This window comes from Mirounga angustirostris, unplaced genomic scaffold, assembly GCF_029215605.1.
Source record: "Mirounga angustirostris isolate CCGP_5_RB_7025 unplaced genomic scaffold, mMirAng1.0.hap1 SCAF_7, whole genome shotgun sequence".
In the NCBI taxonomy this organism is placed as follows: domain Eukaryota; kingdom Metazoa; phylum Chordata; class Mammalia; order Carnivora; family Phocidae; genus Mirounga; species Mirounga angustirostris.
Window position 1 is genome coordinate 16,507,927 of NW_026991715.1, and position 22,456 is coordinate 16,530,382.

Sequence of the window (22,456 nt, forward strand, 5' to 3'; positions counted from 1 at the left end):
GTGTTGACCTATTTTTATTGATTTTGAGAGGGGTTCTCTGTGCTTCCTGGATTTTGATGCCTGTTTCCTTCCCCAAATTAGGGAAGTTCTCTGCTATAATTTGGTCCATTATACCTTCTGCCCCTCTGTCTCTTTCTTCTTCTTCTGGGATCCCAATTATTCTAATGTTGTTTCGTCTTACGGTATCGCTTATCTCTCGAATTCTGCCCTCGTGATCCAGTAGTTGTTTATCTCTCTTTTTCTCAGCTTCTTTATTTTCCATCATTTCATCTTCTATATCACTGATTCTCTCTTCTGCCTCATTTATCCTAGCAGTTAGCACCCCCATTTTTTATTGCACCTCATTAATAGCCTTTTTGATTTCGACTTGGTTAGATTTTAGTACTTTTATTTCTCCAGGAAGGGTTTCTCTAATAACTTCCATGCTTTTTTCAAGCCCAGCTACTGTCTTTAAAGTGATGATTCTGAACTCTACATCCGACATCATACTAATGTCCGCATTGAGGAGGTCCCTGGCAGTCGGTACACCTCTTGTTCTTTTTGTTCAGGTGATTTTTTCCATCTTGTCATTTTGTCCAGAGGAGAACAGATGAATGAGAGAACAAAATGCTAACAGGGTAACAACGTCCCCAGAAAATATACTCTAAGTAAATCAGAAAAGACCTGAAGCCGGGGGAAAGAAAGGGAAAGAAAGAAAAAAGAAAAAGAAAAATATAAAAGGAAACAAAAACAGAGCATAAAAGAAAAAACCAGAATATGATCAATATGATCAGGCTGGTGCATAGATCAGTGCCACACACTAGATTTGGGGTGTATTTTGGTCTGTTAGAAGAAATTGCCTCCCAAAATTTTAAAGAAAGAAAAACCTATATATGTACAAAAATAAGGGTTGATATGATGAAGGGATGGAATATGACTGTAAGATGAAAATTATAAAAAATTTTATAAAAGGAATTGATAAGTTGTTTGAAAAAAGAAAGAAGATGATTTAAAAAAAAAGAAAAAAAAAGGGAGAGAATGTGTTCAGGCAGGAGAGTAGAACAAAGCCATACACTAGAGATTTAGGGTATATTTTGATCTTTTAGAAGAAACTATCTCAAAATTTTAAAGAGAGAACTTATATATATATGCCAAAAATACAGGTAACTACTATGAAGGGATAGAATATGAATCTAAAAATGAAAATTAAAAATGTTTTTGAAAAAAGGGATTGATAAGATATTGGTTGAAAAAGGGAAAAAGAAAATTTAAAAAAAAAGACAGTTAAAAAAATTAACTTTGAAAGACTAAAGAATCATGGTAAAAAAGCCATGGATTCTGTGTGCATTATTCCCCTCACGCTGGAGTTCTGCCGTTCTCATTGATCAGTAAACTTGGCCTTGGCTGGCTGTTCTTACTGATCTTCTGGGGGAGGGGCCTGTTGCCGTGGTTCCCAAATGTCTTTGCCGGAGGCAGAATTGCCCCGCCCTTGCCTAGTCCGGGCTAAGTAATCTGCTTGGGTTTGCTCTCCGGAGCTTTTGTTCCCTGCAAGCTTTCCATACAGCTTTGGAGGCCAAGAGTGAAAATGGCGGCCTCCCAATCTCTGCCCTGGAGGAGCCGAGAGCTCGGGGCACCGCTCCTCACTGCACCCCCAGAGAAAAGCAATCAGTCACTCCCGTCTCCCTGGTCTCTAGCGTTTCTATCTCTGACACCCAACCCTGTGTGGAGTCTCCAAACCCAGCAGATCCCTGTGGTGCCCTCCCGCGCCGCTCCTCCCAGGGGAGGAAGGGGAGTCTCCCCGGATCTGCCGCTTGTTGGGTCCCTGCTGGAAGAGCAGTGGCCCGACTGTGCCGCGAATCACGGTTTATGAGAACCCCGAGCTGAGAGCCTGCGCCTCAGCTCCTTCTCTGCCGCCGGCTTCCCCTCTCCGATACCCAGGAGCTCTGCTGCACTCAGGCACCCCCGGTCTTTCTGTGACCCCGAGGGTCCTGAGACCACACTGTCCCACGAGGGTTCCACCCCCAGCTTAGCCACCGGAGTGACGTCCCTCAGTGGAGCAGACTTTTAAAAGTTCCGATTTTGTGCTCCGCGGCTCTATCACTTGCCAGAAGCGGCCAACGGAGGCCCCTCCCCCGCCGTCTATCCTCCCGAATATCGCCTCAGATTCACTTCTCCGCATGTCCTACCTTCCAGAAAGTGGTCGCTTTTCTGTTCGGAGAGTTGTTGCTATTCTTTTCTTCGATCTCCTGTTGAGTTTGTAGGTGTTCAGAATGGTTTGATCCCCATCCAGCTGAATTCCTGATACCAGATGAAATCCAGGTCTCCTACTCCTCTGCCATCTTCAGCAAATAAATAATTTTTAAGTATTAAACTAATCTTTCATTTCTGGAGTAAATCCCATTTGGTTGTGATATGTTATACATTTTATATATTTCTGGGTTTAAACCACTCATATTTTGTTAAGGATCTTTCACATCATTCTCTATGATGGTTTTTAGTCTGTGATTTTCTTTCTTAAAATATCTTTGCATAAAAGTTTGCATAATACTGGTATTATTGTTGATATTATTTTTCCTTAAAAGTTCATGTAATTCATCAGTATGTAATGTAATCAGCTAATAATGAAAAATAAATGGTATATTTTAAAGTATAGAGGATAATAAGGCAATTTTTATAAAGAACTATTTTTCCAGTTTTTAATTTTTTCCTTTCATTTCCATGTTATTGTTAGTGTTAGCAGTTAAGAAAAAAAGTGAGAGAATAAAAATAACATTCTACAAAATTATCATCAGAGTATTTTATTGTCTCTGCTAAGTGTACCTGGCAAGACAAAATAGAAAAACTGTACCTACAAAAGAGATCACTCAGGTGTAGAATTAATATAGGAAGTCATTTATTCTGACTCCTTCCTATCAAGGACAAGATATTAAGGTTTGAGAGAGTTTAGTGGTTAGGGGGAATGGGATGGTATAATCTATTTAAATGAAAGGAGAGTTTATTCACCCATTAAAGATTATGTAGATGTCACTATAATCTTCCTTGCAATGAGAACTTTCTCCTAGCTAATGGTAACTTTTAAAAAAGGATAGATAGAAAATCAAATACTTCTGTCTTTCAAACTCTCTTTCCCTATTTTGAGCCCAGTTTTCTCATCATTAGGAAAGTATAGATTAGTTTATAATCAGTAATAACTATTTTTTATCATTTATCTTTGTCTACTTTTCTGTTGAGCTAGTTTAATACTGCAGAAGTTTAATCATACCAATACCAGCCCAATTAGCATGTTTTTAAATTTTTATTTTATTTTTTTTAATTTTTTAATTAGCATGTTTAACACACACAACACACACACGTTTGAAAAACACCAAATGCAGTAATAGTGTAAAATATAAAAACAATAACAATGATAATAATAAGAGGGAAATAGAGGAAAAAATAGAGCCCTCAAGACTGAATTGCATACACCTGTGCAGTAGCTGGTCCTTGTCCTGTTATTATACCATTTTCCATGTCTTTTACTGCTCCTCAGCTCTTTAGCTAGCACTTTTGGACACTTTTGCCAAATAGAGTGGCTTACACTTTTATTCTTCAAGAATATGAGCAATTTAGAGTTCTACCTGGCTACATTTGTTATAGCATCCTAAAATATTTACAACCAAGCCTATTTCCTTCGATATTGGGTATTAGTCTAGACCCTGTGACCTTATTATCTGCCTGATTCCATGACATTAATGGTTCAACATGGTCAGATGATAGTTTTAGTTTCCAGTTATTATCAGTCCTGGTTTTTAGTTGAAAACAAAGGAATCTAGTTTGGTTACTTTCAGTGGAAAGGTAAATATTAAGGAGTATAGACAGCTTTTACAAATACTGGCAGAGCTGAAGTAACAACTCTCTTTGAGTCTTGAGGAATGAGCCTCTCCAAAGATGCTTCTGATTCTGCTACACTCAGACTGCTCTCATTTCTTTTTTTTTTATTCTTATGTTAATCCCTATACATTACATCATTAGTTTTAGATGAAGTGTTCCATGATTCATTGTTTGTGCACAACACCCAGTGCTCCATGCAGAATGTGCCCTCCTCAATACCCATCACCAGGCTAACCCATCCTCCCACCCCCCTCCCTTCTAGAACCCTGTTTGTTTTTCAGAGTCCATCGTCTCTCATGGTTCGTCTACCCCTCCGATTTCCCGCGCTTCATTCTTCCCCTCCCGCTACCTTCTTCTTCTTTTTTTTTCTTAACATATATTGCATTATTTGTTTCAGAGGTACAGATCTGAGATTCAACAGTCTTGCACAAAGACTGCTCTCATTTCAATGAGCCATCACAGAAGCTGCTGCTTCCAAGAGCGTTCTGGTTCTGCCACAATACAACCAGCATAATATACATCCCATTCTCACAAAACCAGATTCTGGGTTAAAGTCCTGTGTGTGTGTGTGTACATCTGATGGACAAAGCAGTGATAACATACTGAGCCTTAACTGCAAGGGAGTCTGAAAAGAAAGTTTTTATTTTTCTGTCCCCTGCACATGAGAAGTGGTTTGGAATAGGCACTGAGTGAGTCATTCACAGTATACAAGACACTTGATGAAAAATATGCCTTCTCTGAATAAGTAAACCTTGAGTTTGCCACAGCCCAGAGTAGAAAACATATACAACATCCCTCAAGATAGCTCCCAAATTCGTAAATTTTCATCTTTATGTGAAGCCACTGGTGAGACTTCAATAAGGCATTCTCTTCCAGTACTTCCAAATATTGAATGCATGAAAATACCAGTGAATCTCAAACACACATGCCTCTTAGCTTATTTATTTCCTCATTAAGTGTGCTTATTATGCCCATGAACAATTGTGTGGAATATCATCATGATATATAGGGAATTGGGTAAATCCACGAAAGATGATGCCATCAGAAGTAAATTCAGAATAAGTGTCTTAGTGTTATTCAGAAGAAGAAGAAAATTACTGTTCATTTCATGATGGAAGGGATCTAATAGAATCTATTGGCCACCAACACTTGCCACTTACCTTGATGCATGTTCCTATAAAGGAATCTCAAGGCTAGTTGATTTTCTAGAAACATGTACATTCAGCAGCCAAAGGGGGTTCCAGCAGTAATGATGGGATCATTAGTGATGGTAGAGTTGGCCTTGTTGAAGGCAGTCTGTGTAATTGTGCCCATGCATAGTCTACTTCCCTATCCCATGGCAGCTTTTTCAGGATCATTGAACAATGGCAAAGAAGGATAACTGATATTCGCAAATAGGTCATCTTACTCCTTTCATTTAAGACTCTTTCCTTGAGGGGTTCTTTTGGTGAGCATCTAGAGAATATTCAAGTTCAAAAACTATCCTGAAAAGTTGATTCACATACTCTTTCTCCAATCACATTGCCATTAAGCCTCCATCTATCATGTGAAACCCTGACCATTGGGCCACACTGTTAGCTACTGGCTGGTCCGTCTCTTCTTCTAGATGAAGTAGATAATAAAAGTGCACTCCTCAGAGTTCTTCCATTGCACTTCCAGAACACAACGATAGAAGCTGGAATACCATAAAGTTCTGTTTCTAAAAAGTAGACTTATTTTTAGTACCTCTCAGGATTTTGGATTTTATTCCATGACTTAGTCCAGAATTTTAAATCTGATTCTGAATCTTTTATGTTATTTAATGCTATAAAAAAGTATGTTTCTCTAGACCCATGATATTTGCTTTAAATTTTCTGTAGTATCATTTGTCCAGTTCTTCAGAATTTCTACCTCACTGAGGTCAGTGGATCACAGGAAATAACCCAGTTCACTAGTTCTGACCTCATGTTCCATGAGCTGATTGCCATCCTAAAATAAGGAAAGGACTCGATACATTCCAGTCTTTCTTGGTATGACATTCCATTCTAAATATTCCACATGTCCCAGTTGTGGGGATGGGGTAACTGGGGGATGGGGTAACCGGGTGATGGGCATTAAGGAGGGCACATGATGTGATGAGCAATGAGTGTTACCTACAACTAATGAATCACTGAACCCTACCTCTGAAACTAATAATACACTATATGTTAATTAATTGATTTCAAATTTTAAAAAATTAAATAAATAAATAAATAAATAAATAAATAAATAGTCCACATGTCCCTGCATATCTGTTGCATACAATTCACTGTCTGGTATCAATATCTGTATAATTTAAGTTTCCTTTTTATTGACAGGTGACAGAAACCACCTCTGGACAAATTACTAACAGTAACAAGACAGTTTATTTGGAAAAAGAGCTGGGGTAGAGAATAGGAATCATGGGAATAACTGAGGAAGTGAAGCCAACAGAGAGATTAAATGAGAAAATTTGTGTTGATGTCAACAAGAATACATGTATCTTCTCTTTAGGGAGTGCCCATCAAAGTATTCTACTCCAATGAATGTCTTGACGTTACATTGCCCAATTTTCAAATTCCTTGGATAATATCTCTCTCTCATTGGCTCATTTTGGCAGTTTTTAAGGGAGTAAGCTTCAGAGAACGGAAAAGAAGTCTCATGGCTGTTAAGAGTCTAGTGGGTCTCCTGGGTACGGGTCTCTCCCTTTACAGAGAAAAGGGAATCATTGACATGAGGGTGCCATCAGAATGTCTTATAGTCTTTTCTCACGCCCTTAAGGATAGGATAGAAAGGCGCTAATGGGCACAAGTCATCTTCAACATTTCTAAGGCTCGTTCCTGTATAAGCAGAATGCATTTCCTCTCTACTTTTTTCCTAAAGTTCATGGTTATGTAAAACTGTCATTTTTGTCTAGTAAATTCACTGACACACTAGTCTCTCCTAAAGAGTTTACGTAGTGTATTCTTTATGAGCGTGTTTGTTCAATAAGTCATTATCAAATATTTTTCCCTTGTAAGGTTAAACTACTTATTTCAGCTAATTTAGAAGCTGTAAAATATTTCAACCATGTAAAATCAATGAAATGTATATTTTTATAGATGAGAATTCTTTTTCACTTGCCTGCAGCTTTTATTTGCATTTTGAAGATTTATCGAAGTATGCTGAGAGCAGAAAATAGCACTCAGGGTTCTGAGATAACTAGGTAAGTCATAGGGTTATTGGATATATTCTGGAGAAAGTTCCAGTAAAGTAACTAAAAAGGAAATTACTAGACAGACAGTGTTAATGGTGTTAAACAAATTCAAGAAAGACTCTAGTGGCAAGACTCTGGCACCAACATCATTTTTAACTTTAGTCTTAGGCTCCAGAGCACTTATATTCATCCCATGGCCATTTGATCACCATCTGAGTTGGATGTTGCCTTAAAAATAATAATAATAATAATTGTGTAAAAGTAAAAAATACCAAACTATTGGCGAAAGAAAAGTGACTGTGTCATCCCTAACGGAAGATAGATGGAATAACTGATAGGTTCATCACATTCTTGATTTTACTCCCACCTCCTTAAATAACCTCAGTGTTTTTATTCCTTTCCCCATTGTACTTTCATATCATTAGTTTGACTATGTAATCCTGTTGCTTGGTCTTTGAGGCGTTTTGGGGGAAGAATCCAAGTCTTTTCTCCTCTATTCCAGATGTTTGCAATAATGTGTGACTGACATGAAGTCTAACAGTAAAAGGATATTTTTTCACAGGAAGTAGTTTGTAAGTCACAATAACTCAGAGTACAAAGAGGCAAGGTTAAAAGGCTTTGTTGTAAAGTTAAAGAATTAGCTGCTAATCCACACAGAGCTATGCCCATCAGATGATTAGCACATCCGGAAACCAAAGTTAGGAAAGGAAGCTTGAAAAGAATAACCTGAATGAAGTATTAGACCTAGAAACCTGTGTATGGACTAAGACATGATTTAAAACAAACTGAACATAAATATTATATTACCAAGATACAGTATTGTATAGTAAAATATAAAACACAATATGAGTCTTGAGACTATAGAGAAATTGTTCCTTCACTCTTTATTTCTATTTTTTATTTTTATTTTTATTTTTTTTAATTTTTATTTTTTTAGATTTTATTTATTTTTTTGACAGAGAGAGATATAGCGAGAGCAGGAACACAAGCAGGGGGAGCGGGAGAGGGAGAAGCAGGCTTCCCGCAGAGCAGGGAGCCCGATGCGGGGCTCGATCCCAGGACCCCGGGACCATGACCTGAGCCGAAGGCAGACGCTTAACGACTGAGCCACCCAGGCGCCCTTTTATTTTTATTTTTTAAAAGATTTATTTATTTATTTGAGAGAGAGAGAGAGAAAGCAGGGGGAGGGTCAGAGGATGAAGGAGAGAATCTCAAGCAGACTCTGCACCAAGTGCAGAGCCCAACGTGGGGCTCCATCTCACAATCCTGAGATCATGACCTGAGTCAGAATCAAGAATCAGACACTTACCTGACTGAGCCACCCAGGCGCCCCTATTTCTATTTTAATTAAATTCATTTACCTCCAAACTAAAATGAATCACAGAAAAACTAAGATGACATTTTTGCTGCTAGTAGTTTTCACATCAAGACAGAGAACATTTGTGTAGATGGAGACATTAATTATATATTTACACATATAATTATATATATGATGCATATATATATTATATAAATATCTGCATTGGGCACAATGAAAATAAGGCATTTTTAACATTTTGAATGAAAAGTATTAATGACGGGGCGCCTGGGTGGCTCAGTCATTAAGCGTCTGCCTTTGGTTCAGGTCATGATTCCAGGTCCTGGGATCGAGCCCCGTATTGGGCTCCCTGCTCTGCGGGAAGCCTGCTTCTCCCTCTCCCACTCCCCCTGCTTGTATTCCCTCTCTCGCTGTGTCTCTCTCTGTCAAATAAATAAATAAAATCTTTAAAAAATAAAATAAAAAAAAGTATTAATGACAAGGATGAGATTTATTGCTATAAATAAATGCATAGGAATTGTTTTATGTGGGTGACTAGGGTCTCCTGCTATAAATTCCAACTCCCCCCCCAGGAATTTATAATAGATATCAGGACAAACAACTTATAGAGACCCATAAATATGAAATCAAATTGATTACTCACACAGTAAACCACTAAAGGACTTCCAAAACTGAAGTGTTGAAACTCTGCAAGGAGCAAAGCAAAGAGAGGGTCCTTGTGGTGGCTTGGGCGTGGGTCCGGGAAAGAGTCCACATGCTTGGGGGTGGGGGGAGTTTGCAGGCGGGTTTGTCACTGACCTCACAGGATGAGTGGCACAGGGGGCTCATCGTGCTTGCCCTCTGTGGGGCAGCAGGAAAGATAGGTGGGAAACTAAAAGCTGTCAGAGCAAACATAAAAAGTGGTGTACAGATTAATTAACCCTATAAGCATGGGTTTATTTCTGGGCTTTCTATTCCGTCCCATTGATCTGTGTATCTGTTTTTATGCTGGTGCTACACTGTTTTGATGACTGCAGCTTTGTAGTGTATCTTGAAGTCTGGAATTGTGATGCCACCAGCTTTGTTCTTCTTTCTCAAGACTGCTTTGGCTATCTGGGGTCTTCAGTGGTTCCATACAAATTTTAGTATCATTTGTTCTAGTTCTGTGAAAAATGCTGTTGGTATTTTGATAGGAATTTCACTGAATTTGTAGGTTGCTCTGTGGTGAGCATAGCATAGCATATAAACTTGTCCAACCATTATGCTATACAACAGAAACAAGTGTAACATTCTATGCCAACTGTACTTCAATTTTTTAAAAAATGGAGTCCAGTTCTTTTTTTTTAAGACTTAAAAAAATTTGGCGGGGGGGGGCGGAGCAAGATGGTGGAGGAGTAAGAGACCTGGATTTCGTCTCCTCTCAGGAATTCAGCTGGATAGGGATCAAACCATTCTGAACACCTACAAACCCAACAGGAGATCGAAGAAAAGAAGACCAACAACTCTCTCATCAGAAAAGCGACCACTTTCTGGAAGGTAGGACGTGCGGAGAAGTGAATCTGAGGCAATATTCGGGAGGATAGACGGCAGGGGAGGGGCCTCCGTCGGCCGCTTCTGGCAAGTGATAGAACCACGGAGCACGAAATCGGAACTTTTAAAAGTCTGCTCCGCCGAGGGACGTCACTCTGGTGGCTCAGCGGGGGGTGGAACCCTCCGGGACAGTGTGGTCTCAGGACCCTCGGGGTCACAGAAAGACCGGGGGTGCCTGAGGGCAGCAGAGCTCCCAGGTAACGCAGCAGGGAAGCCGGCTGCAGAGGCGGAGCCCAGGCGCGGGCTCTCAGCTCGGGGTGGCCATTGACCGGGATCCGCGGCCCAGTCGGGCCCCTGCTCCTCCAGCAGGGACCCAACAAGCGGCAGATCCGGGGAGACTCACCTTCCTCCCCCGGGAGGAGCCGCGCGGGAGGGCACCGCAGGGATCTGCTGGGTTTGGAGACTCCACCCGGGGTCGGGTGCCAGAGATAGAGGCGCGTGGTCACAGGCCGGGTGAGCACGGGGTGCGGCCGGAGACCGGGAGACGGGAGTGACTGACGGCTTTTCTCTGGGGCTCACTAAGGAGCGGGGCCCCGAGTTCTCGGCTCCTCCGGGACGGAGATTGGGAGGCCGCCATTTTCACTCTCCGCCTCCAAAGCCGTACGGAAAGCTCGCAGGGAACAAAAGCCCCGGAGAGCAAACCCGAGCAGATGACTTAGCCGGGAGGGGGCAAGGGCGGGGCACTTCCGCCTCCGGCAGAGACATTTGGAAACCACGGCAACAGGCCCCTCCCCAGAAGATCAGCGAGAACAGCCGGCCAAGACCAAGTTTACCGATCAATGAGAACGGCAGAACTCCAGCACTAGGGAAATACTGCACATAGAATTCATGGCTTTTTTACCATGATTCTTTAGTCTTTCAAAGTTAATTTTTTTTTAACTGTCTTTTTTCTTTTCTTTTTTTTTGAATTTTTCTTTTTCCCCTTTTCAACCAACATCTTATCAATCCCTTTTTTTAAAAAAAAACATTTTTATTTTTCATTTTTAGAGTCATATTCTATCCCTTCATAGTAGTTACCCATATTTTTGGCTTATATATATAAGTTGTTCTCTCTTTAAAATTTTGAGATAGTTTCTTCTAACAGATTAAAATATACCCTAAATCTCTAGTATATGGTTTTTTCTACTCCCCTGCCTGATCACATTCTCTCCCTTTTTTTTCTTTTTCTTTTTTCTTTTTTTAAATCCTCTTTCTTTTTTCAAACAACTTCTTATCAATTCCTTTTATAAAATTTTTTATAATTTCCATTTTTACAGTCATTTTCCATCCCTTCATCATATCAACCCTTATTTTAGTACATATATAAGTTTTTCTTTCTTTAAAATTTTGGGAGACACTTTCTTCTAAAAGACCAAAACACACCCCAAATCTAGTGTGTGGCACTGATCTATATACCATATAGATCATATTTGATCACATTCTGGTTTTTCTTTTGTTGTTGTTGCTTTGTTTTGTTTGTTTTTGTTTTTATCTTTATCTTTTTCTTTTTTTTTCTTTTTCTTTTTTCTCTCTTTCCCCTTCTTATCCCACTGCTTCAGGTCTTTTCTGATATGTTTAGAGTATATTTTCTGGGGATGTGGTTACTCTGCTAGCATTTTGTTCTCTCATTAATCGATTCTCCTCTGCACAAAATGACAAGACGGAAAAAATCACCTCAACAAAAAGAACAAGAGGCAGTACCGACTGCCAGGGACCTACTCAATACGGACATTAGTACGATGTCAGATCTAGAGTTCAGAATCATCACTTTAAAGATACTAGCTGGGCTTGAAAAAAATATGGAAGTTATTAGAGAAACTCTTTCTGGAGAAGTAAAAGAGCTAAAATCCAACCAAGTAGAAATCAAAAAGGCTATTCATGAGGTGCAATCAAAAATGGGGGCGCTAACTGCTAGAATAAATGAGGCAGAAGAGAGAATCAGTAATATAGAAGATGAAATGCTGGAAAATAAAGAAGCTGAGAAAAAGAGAGATAAACAACTACTGGATCATGAGGGCAGAATTCGAGAGATAAGCGATACCATAAGACGAAACAACATGAGAATAATTGGGATCCCAGAAGAAGAAGAAATAGAGAGAGGGGCAGAAGGTATAATGGAGCAAATTATAGCAGAGAACGTCCCTAATTTGGGGAAAGAAACAGGCATGAAAATCCAGGAAGCACAGAGAACCCCTCTCAAAATCAATAAAAATAGGTCAACTCCCCGACATCTAATAGTAAAACTTACGAGTCTCAGAGACAAAGAGAAAATCCTGAAAGCAGCTCGGGAGAAGAGATATGTAACCTACAAGGGTAGAAACATTAGATTGGCAACAGACCTATCCACAGAGACCTGGCAGGCCAGAAAGGACTGGCAGAATATATTCAGAGCACTAAATGAGAAAAATATGCAGCCAAGAATACTCTATCCAGCTAGGCTGTCATTGAAAATTGAAGGTGAGATAAAAAGCTTCCAGGACAAACAAAAACTAAAGGAATTTGCAAACACAAAACCAGCCCTACAGGAAATCTTGAAAGGGGTCCTCTAAGCAAAGAGAGACCCTAAAAGCAACATAGACCAGAAAGGAACACAGACAATATACGGTAACAATCACCTTACAGACAATACAATGGCACTAAATTCCTATCTTTCAATAGTTACCTTGAATGTAAATGGGCTAAATGCCCCAATCAAAAGACACAGGCTAACAGACTGGATTAAAAAACAAGATCCATCAATATGCTGTCTGCAAGAGACTCATTTTAGACCCAAAGACACCCCCAGATTGAAAGTGAGGGGGTGGAAAACCATTTACCATGCTAATGGACACCAAAAGAAAGCTGGGGTGGCAATCCTTATATCAGACAAATTAGATTTTAAACCAAAGACTGTAATAAGAGATGAGGAAGGACACTATATCATACTTAAAGGATCTATCCAACAAGAAGATCTAACAATTGTAAATATCTATGCCCCTAACATGGGAGCAGCCAAGTATATAAGGCAATTAATAACAAAAGCAGAGAAACACATCAACAACAATACAATAATAGTGGGGGACTTTAACATCCCCCTCACTGAAATGGACAGATCATCTAAGCAAAAGATCAACAAGGAAATAAAGACTTTAAATGACACACTGGACCAAATGGACTTCACAGACCTATTCAGAACATTCCACCCCAAAGCAACGGAATACACATTCTTCTCTAGTGCCCATGGAACATTCTCCAGAATCGATCACATCCTAGGTCATAAATCAGGTCTCAACCGGTACCAAAAGATTGGGATCATTCCCTGCCTATTTTCAGACCACAATGCTTTGAAACTAGAACTCAATCCCAAGAGGAAAGTCGGAAAGAACTCAAATACATGGAGGCTAAAGAGCATCCTACTGAAGAATGAATGGGTCAACCAGGAAATTAAAGAAGAATTAAAAAAATACATGGAAACCAATGAAAATGAAAACACAACTGTTCAAAATCTTTGGGATGCAGCAAAGGCAGTCCTAAGAGGAAAGTATATAGCAATACAAGCCTTTCTCAAGAAACAAGAAAGGTCTCAAGTACACAACCTAACCCTACACCTAAAGGAGCTGGAGAAAGAACAGCAAATAAAGCCTAAACCCAGCAGGAGAAGAGATATCATAAAGATCAGAGCAGAAATCAATGAAATAGAAACTAAAAGAACAGTAGAACAGATCAACGAAACTAGGAGCTGGTTCTTTGAAAGAATTAACAAGATTGATAAACCCCTGGCCAGACTTATCAAAAAGAGAAGAGAAATGACCCATTTCAACAAAATCATGAATGAAAGAGGAGAGATCACAACCAACACCAAAGAAATACAAACAATTCTAAGAACATATTATAAGCAACTCTATGCCAGCAAATTAGATAACCTGGAAGAGATGGATGCATTCCTAGAGATGTATCAACTACCAAAACTGAACCAGGATGAAATAGAAAACCTGAACAGACCTATAACCACTAAGGAAATTGAAGCAGTCATCAAAAATCTCCCAAAAAACAAAAGCCCAGGGCCAGATGGCTTCCCAGGGGAATTCTACCAAACATTTCAAGAAGAATTAATACCTATTCTTCTGAAACTGTTCCAAAAAATAGAAACGGAAGGAAAACTTCCAAACTCATTTTATGAGGCCAGCATTACCTTGATCCCCAAACCAGACAAAGACCCCATCAAAAAGGAGAATTACAGACCAATATCCCTGATGAACATGGATGCAAAAATTCTCACCAAAATACTAGCCAATAGGATCCAACAGAACATTAAAAGGATTATTCACCATGACCAAGTGGGATTTATCCCTGGGCTGCAAGGTTGGTTCAACATCCGCAAATCAATCAATGTGATACAGTACATTAACAAAGGAAAGAACAAGAATCATATGATCCTCTCAATAGATGCAGAAAAAGCTTTTGACAAAGTACAGCATCCTTTCTTGATCAAAACTCTTCAGAGTATAGGGATAGAGGGTACATACCTCAGTATCATAAAAGCCATCTATGAAAAACCTACAGCAAATATTATTCTCAATGGGGAAAAACTGAGAGTTTTCCCCCTAAGGTCAGGAACGCGGCAGGGATGTCCACTATCACCACTGCTATTCAACATAGTATTGGAAGTCCTAGCCACAGCAATCAGACAACAAAAAGAAATCAAAGGCATCCAAATTGGCAAAGAAGAAGTCAAACTCTCACTCTTTGCAGATGATATGATACTTTATGTGGAAAACCCAAAAGACTCCACCCCAAAACTGCTAGAACTCATACAGGAATTCAGTAAAGTGGCAGGATATAAAATCAATGCACAGAAGTCAGTGGCATTCCTATACACCAACAACAAGACAGAAGAAAAAGAAATTAAGGAGTCGATCCCATTTACAATTGCACCCAAAACCATAAGATACCTAGGAATAAATCTAACCAAAGAGACAAAGGATCTGTACTCAGAAAACTATAAAATACTCATGAAAGAAATTGAAGAAGACACAAAGAAATGGAAAAACGTTCCATGCTCATGGATTGGAAGAACAAATATTGTGAAGATGTCAATGCTACCTAGAGCAATCTACACATTCAATGCAATCCCCATCAAAATACCATCCACTTTTTTCAAAGAAATGGAACAAATAATCCTAAAATTTGTATGGAACCAGAAAAGACCCCGCATAGCCAGAGGAATATTGAAAAAGAAAAGCAAAGCCGGTGGCATCACAATTCCGGACTTCCAGCTCTATTACAAAGCTGTCATCATCAAGACAGCATGGTACTGGCACAAAAACAGACACATAGATCAATGGAACAGAATAGAGAGCCCAGAAATGGACCCTCAACTCTATGGTCAACTAATCTTCGACAAAGCAGGAAAGAATGTCCAATGGAACAAAGACAATCTCTTCAACAAATGGTGTTGGGAAAATTGGATAGACACATGCAGAAGAATGAAACTGGACCACTTCCTTACACCACACACAAAAATAGACTCCAAATGGTTGAAAGACCTCAATGTGAGACAGGAGTCCATCAAAATCCTAAAGGAGAACACAGGCAACAACCTCTTTGACCTCAGCCGAAGCAACTTCTTCCTAGAAACATCGCCAAAGGCAAGGGAAGCAAGGGCAAAAATGAACTATTGGGACTTCATCAAGATAAAAAGCTTTTGCAAAGCAAAGGAAACAGTTAACAAAACCAAAAGACAACTGACAGAATGGGAGAAGATATTTGCAAATGACATATCAGATAAAGGGCTAGTATCCAAAATCTATAAAGAACTCATCAAACTCAACACCCAAAGAACAAAGAATCCAATTAAGAAATGGGCAGAAGACATGAACAGACATTTTTCCAAAGAAGACATCCAAATGGCCAACAGACACATGAAAAAGTGCTCAATATCGCTCGGCATCAGGGAAATCCAAATCAAAACCTCAATGAGATATCACCTCACACCAGTCAGAATGGCTAAAATTAACAAGTCAGGAAACGACAGATGTTGGCGGGGATGCGGAGAAAGGGGAACCCTCCTACACTGTTGGTGGGAATGCATACTGGTGCAGCCACTCTGGAAAACTGTATGGAGGTTCCTCAAAAAGTTGAAAATAGAGCTACCCTATGATCCAGCAATTGCACTACTGGGTATTTACCCCAAAGATACAAAAGTAGGGATCCGAAGGGGTACGTGCACCCCAATGTTTATAGCAGCAATGTCCACAATAGCCAAACTGTGGAAAGAGCCAAGATGTCCATCGACAGATGAATGGATAAAGAAGATGTGGTATATATATACAATGGAATATTATGCAGCCATCAAAAGGAATGAGATCTTGCCATTTGCAATGACGTGGATGGAACTGGAGGGTATTATGTTGAGTGAAATAAGTCAAACAGAGAAAGACATGTATCATATGATCTCACTGATATGAGGAATTCTTAATCGCAGGAAACAAACTGAGTGTTGTTGGAGTGGGGCGTGGGGTGGGAGGGATGGGGGGACTGGGTGATAGTCACTGGGGAGTGTATGTGCTCTGGTAAGTGCTGTGAATTGTGCAAGACTGTTGAATCTCAGATCTGTACCTCTGAAACAAATAATGCAATATATGTTAAGAAAAAAAAAAAGAAGAAGAAGAAGAAGAAGGTAGCGGGAGGGGAAGAATGAAGCGGGGGAAATCGGAGGGGTAGACGAACCATGAGAGACGATGGACTCTGAAAAACAAACAGGGTTCTAGAGGGGAGGGGGGTGGGAGGATGGCTTAGCCTGGTGGTGGGTATTTAGGAGGGCACATTCTGCATGGAGCACTGGGTGTTGTGCACAAACAATGAATCATGGAACACTTCATCTAAAACTAATGTTGTAATGTAAGGGGATTAACATAACAATAAAAAAATTTAAAAAAAAAGACTTAAAAAAATTTTTTTGAGAGAGAGAGAGCACGTGGAGGGAGGGGCAGAGGGAGAGGAAGAGGGAGAGAATCTCAAGCAGACTCCCCACTGAGCACAGAGCCCAATGTGGGGCTCGATCCCACGACCCTGAGATCATGACCTGAACTGAAATCAAGAGTCTGCTGCTTAACCAACTGAGTCACCCAGGTGCCCTGGAATCCAGTTCTTTATTATAAGAATAAATGTAGAAGATATCATGCAATATTTTAGAAACTGTAGTGAAGAGAGGAGATGAAGTAAGTAAAACAGGACTTTGAATTAGAGAGTGAGGTAAGTGAACAGGTCTGTCAGGTGAGAAAATCCTCTGTAAGGCTAAGAAGAACTTTGGCAAGGTCTGAGTGCTGTCTCAGGGAGAGACTTTTGTGGTGACTCTGGGAGTGATGAGACGAGGAGATGGGCTGTGCTAAATTAAGAAGTATTTGTAAAGAATTTGAGAATGCCTTAGTAAAGGTTCCCTTAACTGATGATAATTTAGAATGATAAGAACAGGAAAAGGGAAGATCATAAATGAAGGTTTCTCAGGGAAACGTCTGAAGAAGGTAGAATTATGATACACATTTTCTCTACTTGGCTTACTAGGTCTGGCATTCCATTGGATGTTTGGGTTGATAATAATCACCTTTAGTAGAACAGTATATTTAAAATCGCTTGAGGAAAATTATGCTTTCCTGAAAAACACTGTTATCTACAAATACTTATAATGTGTGCCCTGTATACATTGTGTTAGATACTTTAGTATGTATAAGGATTGATATTTTCAAAAGCATGATTATTTAACATGTAAAACATTTTTTATCTAGAAAAATAGGCTTTCAGTGGGATAAATTGCATAATATAAAACCTGACTCTTTTCTATATGTTCTATTCAGTCAATGTTTTTCTTTAGGATAAGTTGCACTTTTTATCCCCCAAAACATTTTTTTAAAGATTATTTATTTATTTTTGCACACACGCGTGCAAGAGAGAGAGAGAAAGAGAGCAAGCACAGAGCGACAGGTAGGGGCAGAGGGAGAAGCAGACTCCCCACTGAGCAGGGAGCCCGATGTGGGACTCCATTCCAGGACCCTGAGATCATGACCTGCTCCAAAGGCAAAAGCCCAACCAACTGAGCCACCCAGGTGCCCCTCCCCCAAAACTTTTGTTGCTAATTTATTTAGTAAAATATGTTTCATAATTTTTACATATTCGTTATAGAAAAATTCAGACTTACCTTCTATCTATCCCTGTATGAGGATTCTTTCTATTCAGAATAAAACTGAATAAAAGAAATGTTCACTGAAACATTATAGCTTCCCATTTTTAGACCATTCCAACAAACTATCTTAGTCCCCAGCAGCCTCTGAGGACTGAGTGCTGAGTGGTATGTGCTTAAAAGGAAGAGATTTTCTAGGCAATATTTGAAGACAGTTTTGTTTTGTTTTGTTTTGTTTTGTTTTGCACAACTAAGAAAAAAATAATAGGTGGTCTCTCCTATTTCACAAAACAGAGAGTGAACCATGCAGCAGTGACATTGTTTGGGTAGTCTTCATACCTAAGACTTTAGGCATACAAAGTTTACCTACAACCTGATTAAAAAATGGGCCAACAATCTTAAAAAGCCCCTTACCCAAGAAGATATACAGATGACACATGAGCATATAAAAACAATCTCCACATCGTATGTCATCAGGGAAATGGAAATTAAAATGAGATACCACCACACACCTATCAGAATGACCAAAATCCAAAACACTGCCAATACCAAGTGTGAGCAAGAATGTGAAATAACAGGAACTCTCATTCATTGCTGGTGGGAATGCAAAATTCCCTCCCACCAGCAATGGGGAAGCTACTTGGGAAAACAGTCTGGTGTTTTTTTGTTGTTGTTGTTTTTTAAACAAATACACACTTATGATATAATCCAGCAATTGTGCTCCTTGGTATTTACCCAAAGGAGTTGAAAACTTATGTCCATACCAAAACCTACTCATGAATGTTTACAGAAGCTTTACTTATAATTGCCAAAACTTGGAAGCAACCAAGATGTCCTTCGGTTGGTGAATGGATACATTAACTGTGGTACTTACAGATAATGGAATATTATTCAGCCCTAAAAGGAAATGAGCTACCAAGTTATGAAAAACACAGAAGAACTTAAATGTCTATTGTTAAGTGAAAGAAGCCAATCTGAAAAGGCTACAGACAATAGTATTCCAACTATATGACATCCTGGCAAAGGTTAAAAAAAACTATGGTGAAAGTAAAAAGATCAATGTTTGCTGGGAGTTGTGGGAAAGGCAATGGAACGACCTTGTATGATACTAGTCACTAGTAGACACATGTCATTCTGCTTTTTCCAACACCCTAGAATGTACAACATCACGACTGAACCACAGTGTGAACCGGGGACTCTGGTGACCATGATGTGTCATTGTAGGTTCATCCATTATACTTAATGCACCATTCTGGTCGAGCATGCTGATAACATGGAGGCTATGCCTGTGTGGGGGCAGGAAGTATAAGGGAATTTCTGTGCATTTTGCCCAATTTTGCTGTGATCCACAACCTGCTATGAAAAAGTCTAGTTTAAAAAATGAGTTTACCTTAGGTTATTATACATAGTAAACACTTACTAGTAAGCCTTTATTCCTATTAATACTGTTTTTATAATCACTAATACAGTCTTCCGTTGACTATAAGACACACAGTGAATTTAAATTTCTTAATGTTCATTTAGCTCTAATGTTAAAGACAGGATAAGAAATAGGAAGAACTTTTGTACCATATGCACTGTGAAACCATATATTGCAGTTCATTAACTTATTTGGACAAGTGTTTTGCTAATATTATAATCCTCATTTGGGCGAGTTAGCTGTGTTTTTTCTCTAGGCATAGATTATATCCTGTATCTTGGTCTTCTTTTAATGCAGGATTTTGATAACAAGGAGGAATGGAAGAAGAGGGATAGGTCAACATATCCATAAATTAAACTAGAAAAAATAACTCAAAATGTATTTCCATCAGAGTTATTCAGTGCTGTCACTTCTGACTTCCTTGTTACGATAAGTGATTATTATATAAAGCAATTGAGTTCATCTTCCAACATGGTGTTCCTTTATTAGATAATTATATTCGTTGTGTATATAAGAGGCACATATTTCTTTTTATTTGAGGCACATTGGGTTATGATGGGCACATCCTAAAAATTAGAATTTTCAAAGGCCGTGTAGTTACTGCCTGTCATATTACTAAGCAAAGGAAAATGTTTACTTTTTTGGGGTACCTTTCAATTTATAAATAATTTAAATTTACTTTCTCTTCATCCAGTCCACACCAGATTGTTAGAATCTCAAATTTCTTGCGCGATTTATCATTTGTTGAGGTACATGGTGCTTCTTTTAAAAAAAAGACACAAATCAAAACTTTAAAGAATTACAAATTACATTACACACACACAACTTCTGTCAATTCCATCACAATCAAAACATAGCCAGCTGCTTCTGAGACGATATCAAGTGGCAATTAAAATAGCACCAATACTGTTACAATCCAGTTAGGTACAGAAAAATATTTTATCTGGAAAAAGCAAGGAGTATATTTAGATGGCTGGGATTTATGTTCCACATTAAAAGAACAGATGCCTTGAGAGAGGACTCTTTGGTGCCATCATGTCTCTTTGTGCAGACTGTGGGACATGATGGGGGTTGTGTGGGCCAGATGCCTTCCTTGTCCAACTGGAGTCCTCTAAAACAGTGGCCTCCAAATGCCTTCTGCAGACCATTAGTTCAGTAGAATACTAATAGGTATTCTGTCAAAAATGGGTGCTCTGGTCAAACGAGATTTGGAAGCAGCTTGTGAAGCTGCGCGTTTTTCTCTCCGGTGAACTGTCAGACTCTTTAATATACTCACACACGTTATGGACCTTCTAGAGGAAATGCATCACTTCTCCCAAATTATTGACCTCTAGAACCTGCACCAGAGGGGACACCAGCAAATTGGGGAAGAAAAAACCTTCTATCAATATTTAATATTCGTTTGAGGCACCAAGGAAGTTAACACCAGGGAAGTCAGAATTTTGTTGGGCTTGTTGGCATTTCCCCCACAGTCTAATGGGCTTATTTTGGTATGCACGATGGGTATGAACTTGACTTTTTTCAGTGTGAAAGACCTTTAGTGGAACTGATCCAGAACTCTTTTTTTTTTTTTTTTTTTTTTAAGGAGCACCTACTGGGGTAATGTTGCTTGGAACTCACTTAGAGAATTGTTGTTCTAAATTCCATTTGTCATATTTGTCATTCTTCTCATCTAAGGACACTGTAATGCTTTTCCTTCTTGGAACCCGCTGGCACTGCCAGGTCATCTGGGATAACTGTGGATTCGACATGGCTGCCTCAGGGTTCTGTGGTTAAAGAAGGACCTGGTTAACTCCCCAGATTATACCAGGGCCCAAGATCACGTTAGGAGGACATGGAGACACCAAAGAGGTCTTCTGCTTTGAGCACTGGAGGTGGCGGAGCAAGGTGACCTGCATTAACCCAAATCTCCTCTCGCTAAGCCAACAAGAATCCTGCCTGGCACTAGAATTGACACCTGGCATTAGGACCCAACCAAGACAAAATGGCAAAGCAGATGGTTAATTTTTTTTTTTTTTTTTTTAGCAGCCTCTTTCCCTGTCCTTTCTCTTCTCTCATCTCCTCATCTGTGTGCTCTCTAGGGCCCCCAGGCTGCTTTCCGTTTTATTCAGATCCTTCCTCTGCAAGAGCCCACTTCTCTCCACTGCTTTGAAATTACCTCCCTGCTGGGCCATGGCATTTCTGTACTCTCTCTTCAAATATTTAACTAAATGACAGTGAGTGAATTTTTTCAGTGGCTTTATCACATGAAAAGAAAAAGAACTGGAGCAGAGACAGCCTAATAGAAGGGAGCTACATGACTTAACAAAACAGAGAGATTTAAAACCAAAGTGCATGCAAAACCAAAGACATACAAAAGACAAGGAAGGCAGTTTGCCCTGAAGAACCCATAACAAGCTCAAAACCTTGAGGGACTGTATCTACCAGGAATTATGTGGAGCTTAAACCAGGGTGATTGGTCAAAAACAGAGTCCTGCATTAAAAACAGAGCTACCCTATGACCCCGCAATTGTACTACTGGGTATTTACCCCAAAGATACAGATGTAGTGAAAAGAAGGGGCACGTGCACCCCAATGTTCATAGCAGCAATGTCCACGATAGCCAAACTGTGGAAGGAGCAAGACGTTCGTCAACAGACGAATGGATAAATAAAATGTAGTATATATGTACTATATATGTATATATGGAATATTACTCAGCCATCAGAAAGGATGAATACCCACCATACGCATGGACATGGATGGAACTGGAGGTTTATGCTAAGTGAAGTAAGTCAAGCAGAGAAAGACAATTATTATATGGTTTCACTCATATGTGTAACATAAGGAATAGTGTGGAGGACCACAGGGGAAGGGAGGAAAAACTGAATGGGAAGAAATCAGAGAGAGAGACAAACTATGAGAGATTCTGGACTCTGGGAAACAAACTGAGGGTTTCAGAAGGGAGGGGGGTGGGGGAATGGGGTAACTGGG